Source organism: Indicator indicator, chromosome 27 (assembly GCF_027791375.1).
Source record: "Indicator indicator isolate 239-I01 chromosome 27, UM_Iind_1.1, whole genome shotgun sequence".
Taxonomy (NCBI): domain Eukaryota; kingdom Metazoa; phylum Chordata; class Aves; order Piciformes; family Indicatoridae; genus Indicator; species Indicator indicator.
In genome coordinates, this window is record NC_072036.1 from 8,008,610 (window position 1) to 8,025,339 (window position 16,730).

Below are 16,730 nucleotides of genomic sequence, written 5' to 3' on the forward strand. Positions count from 1 at the left end.
TTTCTTTCTCTCTCTTTCTTTCTTTCTTTCTTTCTTTCTTCTTTCTTTCTTTCTTTCTTTCTTTCTTTCTTTCTTTCTTTCTTCCTTCCTTCCTTTCTTCCTTTCTTTTTCTTTCTTTCTTTCTTCCTTTCTTTTTCTTTCTTTCTTTCTTCCTTTCTTCCTTTTTTCCTTTCTTTCTTTTCTTTCTTTCTTTCTTTCTTCCTTTCTTCCTTTTTTCCTTTCTTTCTTTTCTTTCTTTCTTTCTTTCTTTCTTTCTTTCTTTCTTTCTTTCTTTCTTTCTTTCTTTCTTTCTTTCTTTCTTTCTTTCTTTCTTTCTTTCTTTCTTTCTTTCTTCCTTCCTTCCTTTCTTCCTTTCTTTTTCTTTCTTTCTTTCTTCCTTTCTTTTTCTTTCTTTCTTTCTTCCTTTCTTCCTTTTTTCCTTTCTTTCTTTTCTTTCTTTCTTTCTTTCTTCCTTTCTTCCTTTCTTCCTTTTTTCCTTTCTTTCTTTTCTTTCTTTCTTTCTTTCTTTCTTTCTTTCTTCCTTTCTTTCTTCCTTTCTTTCTTTCTTCTTTCTTTCTTTCTTTCTTTCTTTCTTTCTTCTTCTTCCTTTCTTCCTTTCTTTTCTTTCTTTCTTTCTTCTTTCTTTTCTTTCTTTCTTTCTTTCTTTCTTTCTTTCTTTCTTTCTTTCTTTCTTTCTTTCTTTCTTTCTTTCTTTCTTTCTTTCTTTCTTTCTTTCTTTCTTTCTTTTCTTTCTTTCTTTCTTTCTTTCTTTCTTTCTTTCTTTCTTTCTTTCTTTCTTTCTTTCTTTCTTTCTTTCTTTCTTTCTTTCTTTCTTTCTTTCTTTCTTTCTTTCTTTCTTTCTTTCTTTCTTTCTCTCTCTCTCTCTCTTTCTTTCTTTCTTTCTTTTCTTTCTTTCTTCCCCCCCATGAATTTTATAGCAGGAACACATTTCCAGAACACATCTCTGCTAAGATGTAAAATCTGCCAATAAATCTTGAGAAACACAAGCTAAAATTGTAACAGACACTGCAAACTTTTACAACCACAAATATGCTTGGAATAAAAGGTTTCCTTACAGGGAATACACTGTGCCTAAGCAGAGGGCTGGCACAGGTTGGTAGGATGAAAACTCTTTAGGTTTTCATATTTTAGTGATTTTGAACCAATATTAAATCAATGGGGAAAACAGTTTTATGTTTCCTACTGCCAGTTTTGCTATCATAAATGTTTTTTACAAGTCCTTATCTGGCAGTTTGTGTTTTGGAACATTTTCCTGTCTGCTGCTAGGTGCAATAAGAGAATTATTCGTTTATCTCACTTTATGTAATAGGACCTTGAGAATCCTCTTCTTTTAGCACCAAGCTTTTGATGCTGTGGCTGTCCTACAGGTCTTCATCAAATGAGCTTATTTGCTAGCTTTGTTTTTAAAATACCACCTGTTGAGAAAACAAACAAATAAACAACAAACATTGTTCTAATTTTTTGTTGAAAACACTGAATGTATTTAAACTGAATAATTTATCAAACAGGTAAAAAAAAGAACTGTGGCAGATGTGAGCATGTCTGGATGCTACTTCATGGGAAATGCAGCTCATTGACTTGTGTTGCCCTTCCTTTTTGCTGGACAGGCTTCCCAAATAGACCTCTGCTGCTTTCTGATAAAGAGAGAGGAGAAGCCCAGAGAATCTTAAAAAAAAAAAAAAAAAAGAGCAGGAAAAAGCTTAATCTCAGTCCCCAGAAAAGCTGGTAGTAGCATTTGAAAAGAATAATTTGTGATTTAGGCTGGATTATTGCAGGTTATTTTGAACATAAAAGCACTGTATTTTCTGCAGAATCATGCCTGATATTGTTATTAAAACATCTGTGTTATGAAATATTACAACTTCTCAAGCAGATCTCATGTGAGCTTGTTTTAAACTCTGTTTCCGGGGGCTTTTCATAAGGGTGTCTAGTGACAGGACAAGGTGGGGAATGGTTTTAAGCTAAGGAAGAGTAGGTTTGGACTGGATCTTAGGAAGGTATTCTTCAGTGAGACTCTGGAACAGGCTGCCGAAGGAGGGGAGGCTGTGGAAGCCTCCTCTCTGGAGGTGTTCAAGGCCAGGTGGGATGAGGTCATAAGCAGCTGAGTCTACTTGAGAGGTGTCCCTGCCCATGGTAGTGAGGTTGGAGCAGATGATCTCTGAGGTCCCTTCCAACCCAGGCCATTCAATGATTCAACGGCAGTTACCTGCCTGTGACCTGACAATTAATTTCTGCATGCTAAACTTTATGATTGAAATGGTTGTGAAAAACAACACAACTAGAGTGTATGCCTTTTCCCACTGCTTCTTTTCTCTGATATTATTCTGTGAATGCTCATAAAATACTCCATGACTTTTTTTCTTCCAGTAGTCATATTACAATATTAACCTTTCTTGGCTTCATAAAATGTATACATTCAGGAATCTTAAAAATTAAACCAAAGAGTTTAAGAAGATTAAAAATAGACTTTAATTATAAAAAAGATTATTATAGATGAATAATTATAATTCTCTGCATCACTTCCTTGCTTGCTATTAAATTTAAACATCTCTGACTCTGACTAGATGTCCTGAAAATTCCCTAACTCAGTGGCTTCCACTTAGGATATTATTCTAGGTCACAAGGCTGAGAAAATTGCCTTTTTTTGCCAGTCTCTGCCTATTTCTTATTTTATTAGACTGTGTTCTGGCAGCAGATATATTAATGGAATTCAAATACAGTCGACATGTAGATTGGGCTAACAGACTCATAAATGGCACACTTACAATCCACTGATATCTGACCCAGTGTTATATAAAGGTCAGACAAACTGGATAGCTTTTATGGAGCTCATTATTTAATCTTAGTATTAAAGAAAACCTAGCATAGAAGACCCTAATCAGGATTTGTAATTAAGTGAGAACATCATTCATAACCTGATTATAATTGCAGGTTTTTATAGCCCATTTCCAGAAATCAGCCTCTTGCACAGCTGATGTAATGCAAAGGGTTTTATACAGAGCTTGTCTTAGACTGTTTGCAAATCAGTTATTAAATGCATTGTATGAATTTTTAATCTGTAGTGGTACTCATAAAACGTTGCCTCACTGACAAAATGTTAAGTACTTTCCAAGCCATGGTTTAAAGCAGTAAGAAAAAGAATAAGGTAAAAGTCAAAATAGTAATTGAATTAAATGATAAATGGCTCATACTCAGATCACATCTTCCTGTCACATGTGGTTTTAACTCAAAAATTCAAAGTATATAACCACCCTCACCATGCTTATATATACCTGAAGTCCCCTTCAATATATCTCCACAATATTCCAAATTAACTTTATGTGAAGGGAGTTTGAGTATCACATTAGCTCCAGTATAAGTCACTCTTTACAGTAGAATGGCCCTGAATCTGATTAATCTGAATGCTCTTTTTAGCAAACTAGATCATAATAGCTCCCTTGGTGCCATTAATATTTAACTTTTCCAAGATCATGATATCTCAAAGATATTTGGTTCGTGGGTTACACATCCATTAGGCTGAAGCATTTCTACTAATGTATTGTGGTCATGCATTTATCATGATTCCACAAAGCTGAACCTGGTGTAGGGGTCATACTGAATCAATCTGATTACAAAAGAAATTTCCATACAAATCAGTTAAAATTAATTAATGATATCATGAAAATTGCAATAGTTTCAGGCTTTTTACCAGTATTTTGCATGAGCTTCCTGCATCTGGGTCCAGGCAATCCCAAGCACTGATACAGGCTGGGCAGTGACTGGCTGGAGAGCAGCCCTGAAGAAAAGGACTTGGGGGTGCTGGTGGAGGAGAAGCTCAACATGAGCCAGCAGTGAGCACTTGCAGCCCAGAAAGCAAATCACAGCCTGGGCTGCAGCAAGAGAAGTGTGGCCAGAAGGATGAGGGAAGTGATTCTCCCCCTCTGCTCTGCTCTGGTGAGACCACACCTGGAGTACTGCATCCAGTTCTGGAGCCTCTGTTCCAGGAAAGATTTGGAGGTGCTGGAGAGTGTCATGAGAAGTGCCATGAGAATGATCAGAGGGCTGGAGCTCCTCTGCTATGAGGACAAACTGAGAGAGTTGGAGCTCAGTCTGGAGAAGAGAAGGCTCTGAGGAGACCTTCTTGTGGCCTTCCAGTATCTGAAGGGGACTACAAGAAAGCTGGGGAGGGACTTTTTAGGGTGTCAGGGAGTGATAGGACTGGGGGGAATGGAACAAAAATGGAAATGGGTAGATTCAGATTGGATGTTAGGAAGAAGTTTTTCCCTATGAGGGTGGTGAGGCACTGGAACAGGTTGCCCAGGGAGGTGCTGGAAGCCTCATCCCTGGAGGTTTTTGCAGCCAGGCTGGAGGTGGCTGTGAGCAACCTGATCTAGTGTGAGGTGTCCTTGGCCATGGCAGGGGGGTTGGAACTGGCTGATCCTTGAGGTCCTTCCAACCCTGACAATTCTATGATTCGAACTTCACTCTCAGCAGTAGTTTTAGCTTAGCTTATTTACCTCATATTGCAATGCCAGGCCCCCTGTGAGAGCTTCTTGCCATGTTTCAGTGGTACATGCTTAACCTTGACATATGATTTCAAGTGTCCAGCTTTCTAATTCCATGCAGAGGGACAGCAGGAGAAAAAGCATCAGTAAAGTTAGTGAGCATGCCTAAAGGAACATGCCCCACAGCTTCTGGTGCAGTTGTCATTGATGGTCTCAAGGGTCAAGTACTAAAGCTGGGAGAGGAGGCTGTGTCATGATCAGAGACCTTTTCAAATCCTTCCTGAATGATATCAACCTTGTGACTTACACATGAATCTTCTAGCTTTAAGAAATTTCACTTGTACTTCAGAGCAGCTAAGAATCCTCAGTCTTTATTGCTTTATTTACTCACAAAAGTCTTTCAGCACTAAAATTTCTTGTATTGTTTGTCAGTCCTTGGAGAGAGGAAGTGAGCAAGAATGTGAGGACTTAGAGATAAATCTCTGTTACAATATTCATGATCTTGACCATTTCTTTTTACCAGACCATGGGGAGACCACAATGGCTTATGGTTTTAGTGATTTGGATACAGCATTTATTAAAAGCTGTATTTAAAGTCCTCTGTGGGACAGTCACTCCTACTGCCTGATTTTATGAGTAGGATTTGCAATTCTAAGTATTTTACCACATGAAAGGGGTTTCACTTGATTGAACAGTTAATTGTTGTAGAAGCTTAGACTCACTTTTCAGCTGATAAAGGACCACCAACCAACTCTCTGTGCCATCTATATTCTCAATTTTCCTTTCCTGTATTTTCTATCAAATGTAAATGAGCAGCACTGTTCTAGAAAGGACCATGGCATTTTCAAAGGGCTGCTGCAAAGGTTTTGATTTTTGGACTGCATAGTTCATGAAAGGTATCAAGTGTATGTAATATGCACCATTTTCTCTCCTTACAACACAATTTTATTCCATGTTCAGATTCTCCTTTTTCTCCTATGGTCTCTTTTCCTTATAGAATTTCAGATGAACTTCCTTTCCCATCTGTATAAAATATTAGACATTTGGGATCTAATTTTTTTTAGCAAGTAAACCTGACTGAGCTCTGAAACAACTGCCTGCAAATGAGGAACTGGTGTTTGCATCACTTGTAAGGATGATTTCTCTTTAATATTAAGATGGGCAAATGTGTCTGAACCATACAAAACTCTGTCCTGATTACATTGATGAAGACCCAGTAACCCAGAGGACACCTGCAAAGCTGGGTTCTGCCATCCACTGCACTATATCCCACGTTAAGGTGATGTAATTGCAATCTCTTCACAGAATCAATGCAAAAAAAAAGGAAAAACAATGAAGTAGAATCATTTAGTGAAAAACAAATGAGTCTGTTCTTGACCTTCATTTATCAAGAAAGGAACTGTGTCACACCAGCAATTTAGTACAGTAATTTCTTGCATAAAATAACAGAGATTAAAAGTCCACATGAAGAAACATGCAACAGGACAAAATTATTCAGTGTTAGATGGCAATCGTTGCATGAATTGCAGGAAGGGAGAAAGAACCAAGTTATTGAAGTGCCCTGGAAGAATCTCAGTAAGTAAAAGCTCAGGAGATAATATTCTCTTAAAAGGTTGCTCCAGATGAGCTGTTTAAGAAGTAGTAGGATTTCCATACTTCCTAAGAGGAGAGGGTAATTTTTTCCTTGTAGATCATCAGTTGACTAAAATTTTACATCTCTGTTTCTGTTGGTTCAAAAGCATGTTCCTGCAGGGCTTGCAGGAAATCCCTTCCTCCTTGCCTCCAGGGAAAAAGGGAATGAATAAAAAGTTTAGATGATATTTTTTCCCCTCCACTTTTTGTTCTAAGCATTAAATAGCTGTGTGGTAACTTCCATTCCTTTAGCTAGTGGAAACAACTGAGACTAAAGAGGAGAAAGGGAATGAAACAAGGTGCTAGATAAATTGACTGACTGTGTCTTCCTTCAAAGAAGCTCTCAGCTCCCAGCTGGATGATGAGTATCAGTCAGTCAACTACTTGCCAAGCAGTATTTAGTTCACATAATTGTACCCTTTTTTTGGTGCTGTTTTACAAGATTTATAGCTTTTAGTCCCCTCTCTCTAAGCTGCATAGCTAAAATATATGATTAAATTGAAGCTGGATAAGCACCCAGAGTATGAAGACTGCCAGAATGGTTAATATCAGGGCAGTCTCCTGAAATACAACAATGGTACAACATGATTTCCTTCTTCTCTTGTACAATGTTTGGAAAAGAAATATTTTTCATTCTCCTTTTTCATCTTTGGGAAAGAAGCAGTTTTCAGCTCTTCAGGAACAGTCCTGTTTGGTTACTGGCAGACAGTTGCTTCACCCATTTTTATCACTGGCTGGTGTTCTGATGCACTGGATAAAAGAAGTTTCCTAATTTCATAAGTTTTGTGATTTTCCTAAGAAAGAAGGGGAATAGTTCACCCCTGATGTGGCAGCAGAGGCTGTGGAAGTTCCATGTAGCCTCATAGATGGGCTGAGACTGAGGATGTTTGAAAGGGTGATGCTTGCAGCATACTGTTCTTCCAGAGCCTGGGGCCATGGCAAGGTACATAGATGAGGTAAGGAGCAGCTGAAGGCAAAGCTGAGGTTTGGCAGCTCCTGCAGTATCTGGGCATGTGGCAGCTGCTATTGGGAGAGCTGCTCCTGAAGACATCCCAAGCTCAAGTGCTTCTAGACAATAAAGGCCCTGCACAGGGAAGGCCAGCTACTAATTTTTATTCAACTGTGCAAAAGAACATTATTTAGGGTCTCACTCAGTTCATTCACCTCTTCTAACACATTAAGTACATCCTTTTCCTCATATTTAGCATCTGCAGTAGCCTCTAACTTGCTTTGGAATTGATTAATTCAGAAAATACCTTACTCAAGTTTGATCCCTCAGCTTCTGCAGCTGACTGAAAACAACCAGATGTTCTGCAGAGCAGTTGGAAAAGCTATTGTCTGAGAATGACTGGTTATAAAAGCAGAGTGGATATAAGAAGGTACTATAAATCATATATCTGCAAATAATGAATTGCTATACTGAGCAATCAGCTCCCTAAGATCTCAATATTCCCAGTTTACACCATCAGAGTAAAATCAATGAAATATTAAGTCCTTGAAATATGAGTTTGTGTTCTCTTCTTTCCTGCAATATGTTTGAGACAAATCTAACAGCAGTGGCATGGTTTAACATGACCATTTCTTAAGAGGGGAGATGAAGCCGTATTACAAGAAAAAAAATGAAAGACACTACAATAAAGCCAATACAGAGGTTTTGATTGATAGGGAAATAGCCAAGTGGTGATGGTGAATGAAAGGGATGAGGGGAGAGAAGAAAGACATAGAGATAAATGTATATATATGAAAGCTACACACTTATTTGTCATCAAACCTGTCATTGCTCTGCTTTTGTTCTGTCTGTTCATCCCCTGTGTTACAAACACTGCCATGATGACCTCATCAGGGTCTCATTGGAATCTCTCCCAGCCACCATCTCTATTCACTCCTTGGGTGAAGACACAACCTGCAAGGTCCAAAACTCAACCACAGGGCTAGCAATTCTGCTGGAAACAATTCTGTCACAAAGCAATGAAATATTACATTGTGTTTTCACAGCATAATCCCTCAGCATAAACATATATATATTGCCACTTCAATGCAGAAACCTGCTAAAGGCTAGAACACAGTGTAATTCAACTGTGTTAATGGCAGGGAAATGTGCAGGGAGCAGTATGCAAAATTACTTTAAAAGTGTTTAAGAAAGTATTAAAAAAGAAAAAGAATTTTGAAGTTCACAGAAAGATTCCTCCAAACTTCCACAGAGATGCACATATAAATTATTCAGTTAATCTATCAGAAATTACATCTACTGTATAAATTACCCAGTTCATCTTCCATCTCTTTTTGCTGTTTTTCCACTTGGATACTGCTGTTTCTCCTATTGCTGGTGAGTTACCTTTACCATTTTCACACTTGCTTGACCTTTTAGACATCGCTTAAAGAATTGTGAAATCAGATCATACTATCCCCCAAAGGATTGAATTTCCTATTCCTTTCTGTGAATGATTTACATTTAGCACACCCAGCAATGCCTTTATTGTCTGGAAAGGTAAGGAAAAAAATGAAACTGAACAATTTCAAGTGCACCTGCTGCACAGGCTATTTCCCTTTAAAATGATATGTCAGCATGGCTACTATAGCAATAGCCTTTCTTCCAGTGAGAAGACAGCACAAGCAATTTGCTCAGCAGCAAAGGTGTTTAGGAGATGATTGTGATGGATTCAGATCTGCAGTAATTAAATACAAATCATGTTTAGCAGAGTGTTTGTAGGTATTTTCAAGCCAGCATACTGCATGCTATGACAATAGCCTATTTCCACTGTCCATTACCCTTGCATGATGAAGAGGTTTAAGTAGGTGACATTAATAATTTTAGGATGCAATTAAAGTCTAAACATCTCTGTCACACTCAGGGACATATATTCCAGAAAAGAAGGTCTAAGAAATATAAAAATATTAAGATGCTTAATTCCCCTTGTTTTTTTTTTTTTTCATCTAATTTTTCACCTTGAGAGTATGTTTGTGACAGAAAAAACAGATTCAGTCTGCCTGATGCTTTCCAGTACAAGCCCTCAGGTCTAGTTTACTTTAACTCTGCTAAACTTAGATTGAAATCCTTGTTGAAATCCTTCCTGATTAGTGTCAGTTCAGAAGAGAGCTTTTTGGAAGCAGTTCCACAAAACTCAGGGGGTTTTTTGAAGTATGATTAGAAGCGAGCATGTTGCTTTCCTTGTTAAATTGTTCTTGTTTCATTGAACATCTTTAATGTGTTTGGATCTGACAGAGGAAATTAGATGCCTTGAACTCTTTGTTGGGGTTGCTGCTGAGTTAGTGAAAAGATGCCTGTGTATGACTATGTTATAAGTTCTTGTGTGAGGCTTCTCAACATTTGCAACATATGCTCTTTAGAGACATCATCTGCATGAAGCCCACAGCATCTTTACACCACTTCTACCCCAGGGACAAGCTGTGTGTGCATGCATGTGAATGACATTCTCCTTACTGTAGTACCTCAATGCTGTGTGGTGACTGGAAGGGCTGCTGCTGCTGGTGATACCACTGCAAGGCACAGCAAACAAGGGTTTGGATGTGGTGTCACTCTTGGCATCCTCACCCTTCCCAATAAGGCTGGAATTAGGCAAAGGCTGTGTCTTTAGATTGTAAAGTTAAAAACTGTGTGTCCTAGAGCTGGAATTTTGAACAGGGTAAATGGTAACCTTCCTTCTTGAGTTTATTACTTTTCCAGAGTTGCTTATTATCCTTTGTACCTGTATTAAATCTGATGCAATATGTCTTTACACAATGGCCATGATATGAGCTAGGCTTTTGCTCAGACAAGACTTTCCTGGTATCAGAGAGGAAGACTGTATCTAAGAGGTTATTATAGGATTTGGATTCAGATTTAAAAATGCAATAAGATTGCTGTGACAGACTTGAGAAATATTAAAAACAGGGCAGGGAACTCATCAGGAGATCAGAAGCTAAGTGCAGGAATTTTTTCTGACATTGTTTATGCTTCTTTCTCTTCCTATGTCTATTTTATACTTTGGAACACACAGTATTTTTGTTAATTTTCAATAACTATGTTGAGTTTTGGTAACAATTCTACACTAGAATGGTTTTTATACTTTCTTTACCTTCCTATAAACACTTGTAAACCATTTTGCATTGAAGTGTCCACAAGTTTCACATAGATTATACCCCTTGATTTAAAATAACTTTTAGCTAATTATCTTTTTAAGGACAGGGCTGGAAATTAATGAAATGACTGGAAGTTTGAGGAAGCCTTTCTTTCTTTCTATGGTACAGCCTGAAACTGCAGGAGATGGAAGCAGACAAGACCAGCTCTCCTCAACAGAAAACTCTTCAAAGCATTATGTCTGCTACAAAACACAACATCCATCTTTGCTTACTGCTTTTCAGAAATGAGTTTCACATGAGGCCACACAAGGTAGACATAGATATAAATATAGATTAGCTATAGATATGGAGGTAGATATATAGGTGGATATATAGGTAGATATAGATGATAGAGATACATAGAGATGATACAGATAAACAAACTTTGACTTTAAGCCCTGGTGTAAATTGGTGATTCAAGCAGAGGCTTCAAATGTTTTATTTCAACTTCTGGGAAAGCAGCTTGGTGAAGTTGGCTGCTTCTTACAGTACAGGGCTGTTTAAAATTGCTCTTGCAGTAGCAACAGCTCCATGCCTAATGGTGGTTTACACTTGAATAAAGAATAATTGCTGATAATGGGTCTGTCAGCATGAAGGGATTAGGGGTCTCAGCAGTGGTTCCATCATCATAGGGAAAATACTCATTTAAAATCCTGTTTCCTTTCCTTTGACCTTATGCCTCATTACTTTAATGGCATTAAGAGTTAATTTCTGGTGGAGTTATTTATTTAGTCAGTTACTGTGTTACTTTGCTTGGTGTATAACATGGGATTTTTTTGTAAAGGAGCTTTATGTCTCCTGTGACATTTGTCATTTTATGGTTTCCTTCTAGGAATGCTGGCTGCTTTTTACCCGTTTGAGGGCTAGCAATGAGCAGATGGTGGAAGATTTGGGTAATCACTTGAAATGTAAGGGGAATACAAAAACTAAGGTCAAACCAACCTCTTTACAAGAAGACAAAGAGGAGAGATTCCTACTCTCATCATTCCTTAGTGTGTTTCTTTGATAGGAACACGTTTTGAGATGAGCTTTTCTATTGGCTACAACACTCTACATTCATATATAATATTTTTAACTATAGTGTGCATGTTGTCTCATAGCAGTTGTGTAGAATTATACTTTTTCACTTGCAGTATCCCATTTAAAGGGGTGAGCTACCAATCATGCTTTTAGTTTCGTGTGTTGTAGCTATTTGGAAGCTGTTTTGCACAGAAAATAATGAATTAAAGTATACTCACAGGGTTAGGATGTTCCACATCACACCCTGTGAGTCCATATAAGGAGTCTCTCGAGAGGAGAGGAGAGGAGAGTTCAAAGAGAGTTTTTTAGCCTCTGATGAGAAAAACATGTAGTGTTTCCTGTTTTACTTCAGCTGTTAGTCTATTTTACTTACCCTGTAACTGAGTCCTGCTGGTGGAGGATCTCTGCCACCAAGCAAAGGAGCTGTGAGAGAAGGTCACCACACTGTGCAGTATCAGAGATGACAGGAAAGAGAGCAGCTGGATCTACTCTGTGGCTTCTAGAATCTGAACCCCCTGCAGCTGCACTGCAGGAATCTAAGATAGTCTGTGCTTATGGGGTTGAGAAGTGGAAACTCCCATGATGGTGAAGGCTGGGAGCTGGTGGCCCCAGGAGGATGATTCCTGCTTCACCTGCAGATTCGTAGCTGCAGAATAGGACCAGACAGGGAGCTGGGAGCTGTGTTCAGTGAAGCATCAAAGCCAGCTGAGCCTCATCCCTGCAGCAGTACCTTCATTCTGTTACAAGATTGAATCTGAGTTAACTTGAAGAGATTGTTGAAAAAGACAGATTTCTGGCAATTTTGTGACATTCAGAAACTTCAGAAAAATCAATCAGCATATGAATGAATAAAAACAAACAAACAAACAAAACTAAATGAATATTTGATAAAAAGGGGAAGCTTTTAATCTTAAAATTCAGTTCTCATCTTTAAATTTAGTTTCTTAACATTAAAAATGGATTTAAGTTTGTAAAAGTGTGAACTAAAATTTACTGAATGAAATGAAATCTACATGTAGTTAAAATGAACTCAGACCTAACTCCTTGCTTGTGATACAAGACAGTGAGCAAAAACAAGTAAAGAAATTAAAGAACCCTGAAATAAACAAGCATGTTGAATATTACATTGACTATTTTAATGGTTAATATGCTTTTAACGTTTGGTATATAAGTAAGATATTTCAATGAAATTTCTCTAAGACTTTTAATTCTTCCCTGAGTCCAGGTAATATTTGCTTCTGTCTACTAGAGGTCCTACCCAGACAAAGGACTACTTCTTAATTCATTACTCTTCTCTTACTCTGCCAGTAGTAGAGAAAAGGGACAGAAAACAAAGAAAAAAGGCAGCAGAAAAGAATTGCAGGAATGAAAGAAACCAGGCCAGAACAGGAAAAAAAAAAAAAAAAAAAAGAATCAAATCTCCAGTCAATGAAATGAAATGGAAAAGAGATGTAAGAAAAAATGAATAACCACAGGCAAAATTCTGCTGCCCCTGGTGAAGTCAACAAAAGCTACTTCAGAGAATGTGATGGATGCTAAAGAACTGCAGGAATCACTCCATAGATTGTTGGAACAGTTGAAACAAAGCTCATGGAGAGAAGAGTAAGAAAAAAAACCCAAAACCTTAAGTAGATTGAAAAAAGCCTGGGGGAAACTTGGGGAAAGATATGTCTAGAGAGAGAATCAGTAAGAGGCAAAACCAGAAAGAGGCCACATTCTGAGCTGAGGCTGACAATTTAACCCATCTTATGGGCTGTTGCTCTCAGAGCTGTATTTAGAATAGTAAATAAATGAAAGAATGATGAAAAATAGTAAAATGTATTACACTTAGCATCAGTAGCTGGGTAAAATCTATACAACTGATCTGGAGCATTATTTCATGCCACATTTATTAGGGGAATTACACTTAGTTTCTGCTAAAACCCACAACATAACAGTTTGGGATTTTATTTTATTTATTTTCTTAGTATTAACTAACAGATTTGCTGTAAATGTGTCAAAAAAAGGAAAAAGAAATGGGATATCGGGGTTTTAAAAATTTATTTCTGATTTACATATGTAGTTTCAGTACTTTTTGCCTGGAATTTCTATCAGGGACTTTTTTCACATTAAATCTTTTGCTAAGTGTTAATTTACATATGTTCATGTTCTTTTTGTAAACTTCATTCCATTTTTCATCAGTTATTTGTTAGGATTAGATAGACATTTAAATTACTCTTCAATGGTGTAAGCCATATACTGAAGTATATGGTTCCACGTGGATCTGTTTTACACCTCATAATAAAACCAGTCTGTAACAATAGCTTTGAAAGAAGAAAAAAACTCCTTAAATGGGCAAATATCTCTTGTGAGCTTCAAAGGGATGATGAGAAAATAATGGAAACTGTGTGAAATATTTTTAGAGAAGGGATCAAATATGATTCTAGAACCTAAGTTCGATTCTTTTGGTTATGACAGCAAATGTGAAGGTGATCTGAAGTCCATTGAAATAAATAATAAAGCCATCATCCAATCATTTAGATGCCTTCAATTAGCATTTTTGCATAGGTCTTAATTAGTCATAACTTTTAGAATCCCAGAACCTCTGAAAGTCAGTCACTTATCCAGGCAGGAATAAATATGGATTGTTGCATCTAACTTTAGGCACTCAGACATGACAATGCTGCTCTCACCATGTCAGAGATCCACTGCTGCTCATCTCTTATCTCCCATTAAGCATTCCTGGCTTTTGCTAACAGCTTTTGAACTGAATCCAGGAAGTTAAGATATCAAAAGTAACCAAACTAATTGTTGTTTTGGAGGCTGAGACTTAAACTCTCAGTTAGTTGGGCTAAATTGTCAGCAAGTAACTCAGGTTCACAAAAGAAACATTCCATGTTTTCTGTGTGTGCCTCTTATTCATGGAGAGGTTGTTGCATGATAAATGTTGTTGACCTAGTAACGTGGTTGTTAGGTTGACATTCATGTGACAGTACTGAGGTTTCAATTATCTACTTGCATCAATCAATCTCTTAGTTTCCCACACTGCTGCCTGCAGTAATATCACAGCTTTTCTATCAGACAAGGAGAACTTTGCTGGAAACGTTATTCATTACAGCTGCAAATCTGTCACCATGCCTGGCATGGCTTGTTAATGACAGCATTTCTTTCCAAGAGTCATGTTTCTCTTTGTTGCTGGAGAGAGCTGACTTGGTGATCATAAAATATAATGAAACACCAAGAAGATGAAGTGAATAAAGTTTGCCAAAAATACAGCTAAAGTGATTCATATCTACTTAGGAAAAAAAAAAAAAGAAAAAAAAAAAAGGCAACACACCCCCTCCCCCCCCATACTAATACACCCTTCATATCTTGCTGAAAACATTTAATCACTTATGAGAAGCACAAACATGGGCAGAGGAAAAAATGTTGGTCAGAATGCCCTGCTGCTGCGTTTAGTGATAAATTCAGCAGGAGATTAACAAATTTGGTAAGAGATTTGCCACGACTCTAGACCCAACATCAGCTGTCTGCTGGAGGTCCAGCTGCACTCACCAGAAGCAGCTGGTGCACAAGCAGGATGGTTTGTTCATATGCAACACGTGGATTCTTTAAGGTTGCTGGTGATAAATGCAGTCATTGAAGTGCAGACTAGCTCTGTGGCTGTAAAATACGACTTCAGTCCCACACTTGATCCCTCAAGGAAGCCCTCAGTGTAACAATGTCACAAATCTTACCAAAAGGCATCCTTTTCTATGGAGAGAGGGAGGAGGGCAACCCCATTGCCTCCAAATACACATTCACCTCCAAATGAGGTATGAAATTGGGGTAACACTTCCACCTCTATTGCTGTGCAGGATGAGACTGTGGTCAAGATATCGTTCCATTATCAATTGCTTCCAACAAGTAGGTAGAGTGGCACCACAAAGAGAAAGTTAGAGCTTCGTTTGGTTTTTTTAATCCATATCACTGGAAAGAAAAATATTTTTCAATCAATCTTTTAAAACAAATAAATACAGAGAGCACCCAGTAATTTTACTACTAATATTGAGCTGTTGTCTTTCTCCTCCACTGCTTCTTAAAGGACTGGAGCATCTTGCTCCATCTGGCCATTTTGGCTGGTGAGCTGATCAGGATCGACACCGGGTGCGCTGTGCCTGCTTTGGGTTCTTTCTCTTTTCGTTTCTTTTCGGGGTTTGCGGGGCGGAAGGACCCTGGCAGAGAGCGACAACCAGCGGTCGTCCTCTCGCGTGCCTGCTCGGGATTGTGACGTCAGCCGCGGGAATGTTTAAAACCCGGCGGGGCTGAGCGTGCGACGCCATTTTGGCTGGTGAGCTATAGGCTTCTTGCCTGCTTGCATGTGCCAGGTCAGCTGACAGGGCACAGGGGAAAACAAAACAAAACAAAAACAACCCTCAATAAAATCTCTGATCTCAAGATCTCTTGTCTGCAGGTACCTACCATGGTAGCAACTCGGACAAAGGGTGTTAAACATGCAGTAGGTTCTCAGACTGAGTTTCTCTGCAAGCATGCTGGTGTTCAGGCTTCTGGCTGCAGTGAGTGTTCAAGCCTGGCACTTGGTGTGGAGGGTGAAGGAGACACCTGTGTCAGGTGTGACCAGGTGAATTTTCTCATAAATTTGGTAGCTGAGCTGAAGGATGAAGTGGCTGAGCTGAAAGCAGAAGTAGCAAGGCTCAGGACCATACGAGAATGTGAAAGGGAGTTGGATATGTGGGAACAGGCTTTGAAACCCTCTCCAGTTGAGGGGAGCAGTGGAGGGTGGATACAGGTCCCTGTCAGGGGAAGCAAAGGGAATGCACCCCGACCCTCTTCCCCTCCCCCGCTGCCCTTGAGCAATAACTATGAGACTCTGCAGGCTGAGGGCAATGTGGATGAGAGTATTGTAGAGGAACCGATCAAGGAGATACCAAAGACGAAGCAGCCCCCCCAAACCTTAAGGACCAGTGCTACAAAGAAAAAGAGAAAGGCTATAGTTATTGGAGACTCTCTCTTGAGGGGAACAGAGGGACCCATATGCCGTCCTGACCCATCCCATAGGGAGGTGTGCTGCCTACCTGGGGCCCGGGTGAAGGACATCACCCAGAGGTTACCTAAACTAATCCAGCCCTCTGACTATTACCCATTGCTGGTAATCCAGGCTGGAAGTGAAGAAATTGAAAAGAGCAGCACCAGGAAGATTAAAAAGGAAATTAAGGCCCTTGGGAAATCAATTGACGGGGCAGGAGCTCAAGTGGTGTTCTGCTCAGTTCCCTCAGCAGCTGTGGTGTACACTGAGAGGAACAGGAAAACCCACACCATCAACAGTTGGCTTAGGAGATGGTGCCAGCAGCGGAATTTTGGCTTCTTTGATCACGGGGCAACTCTTACTGCACCTGACCTGCTGGACCAAGATGGGTTGAATTTATCTAGAAAGGGTAAGAGGGTGCTGGCACTGGGGTTGGCAGGACTCATTGGGAGGGCTTTAAACTAGGTCTG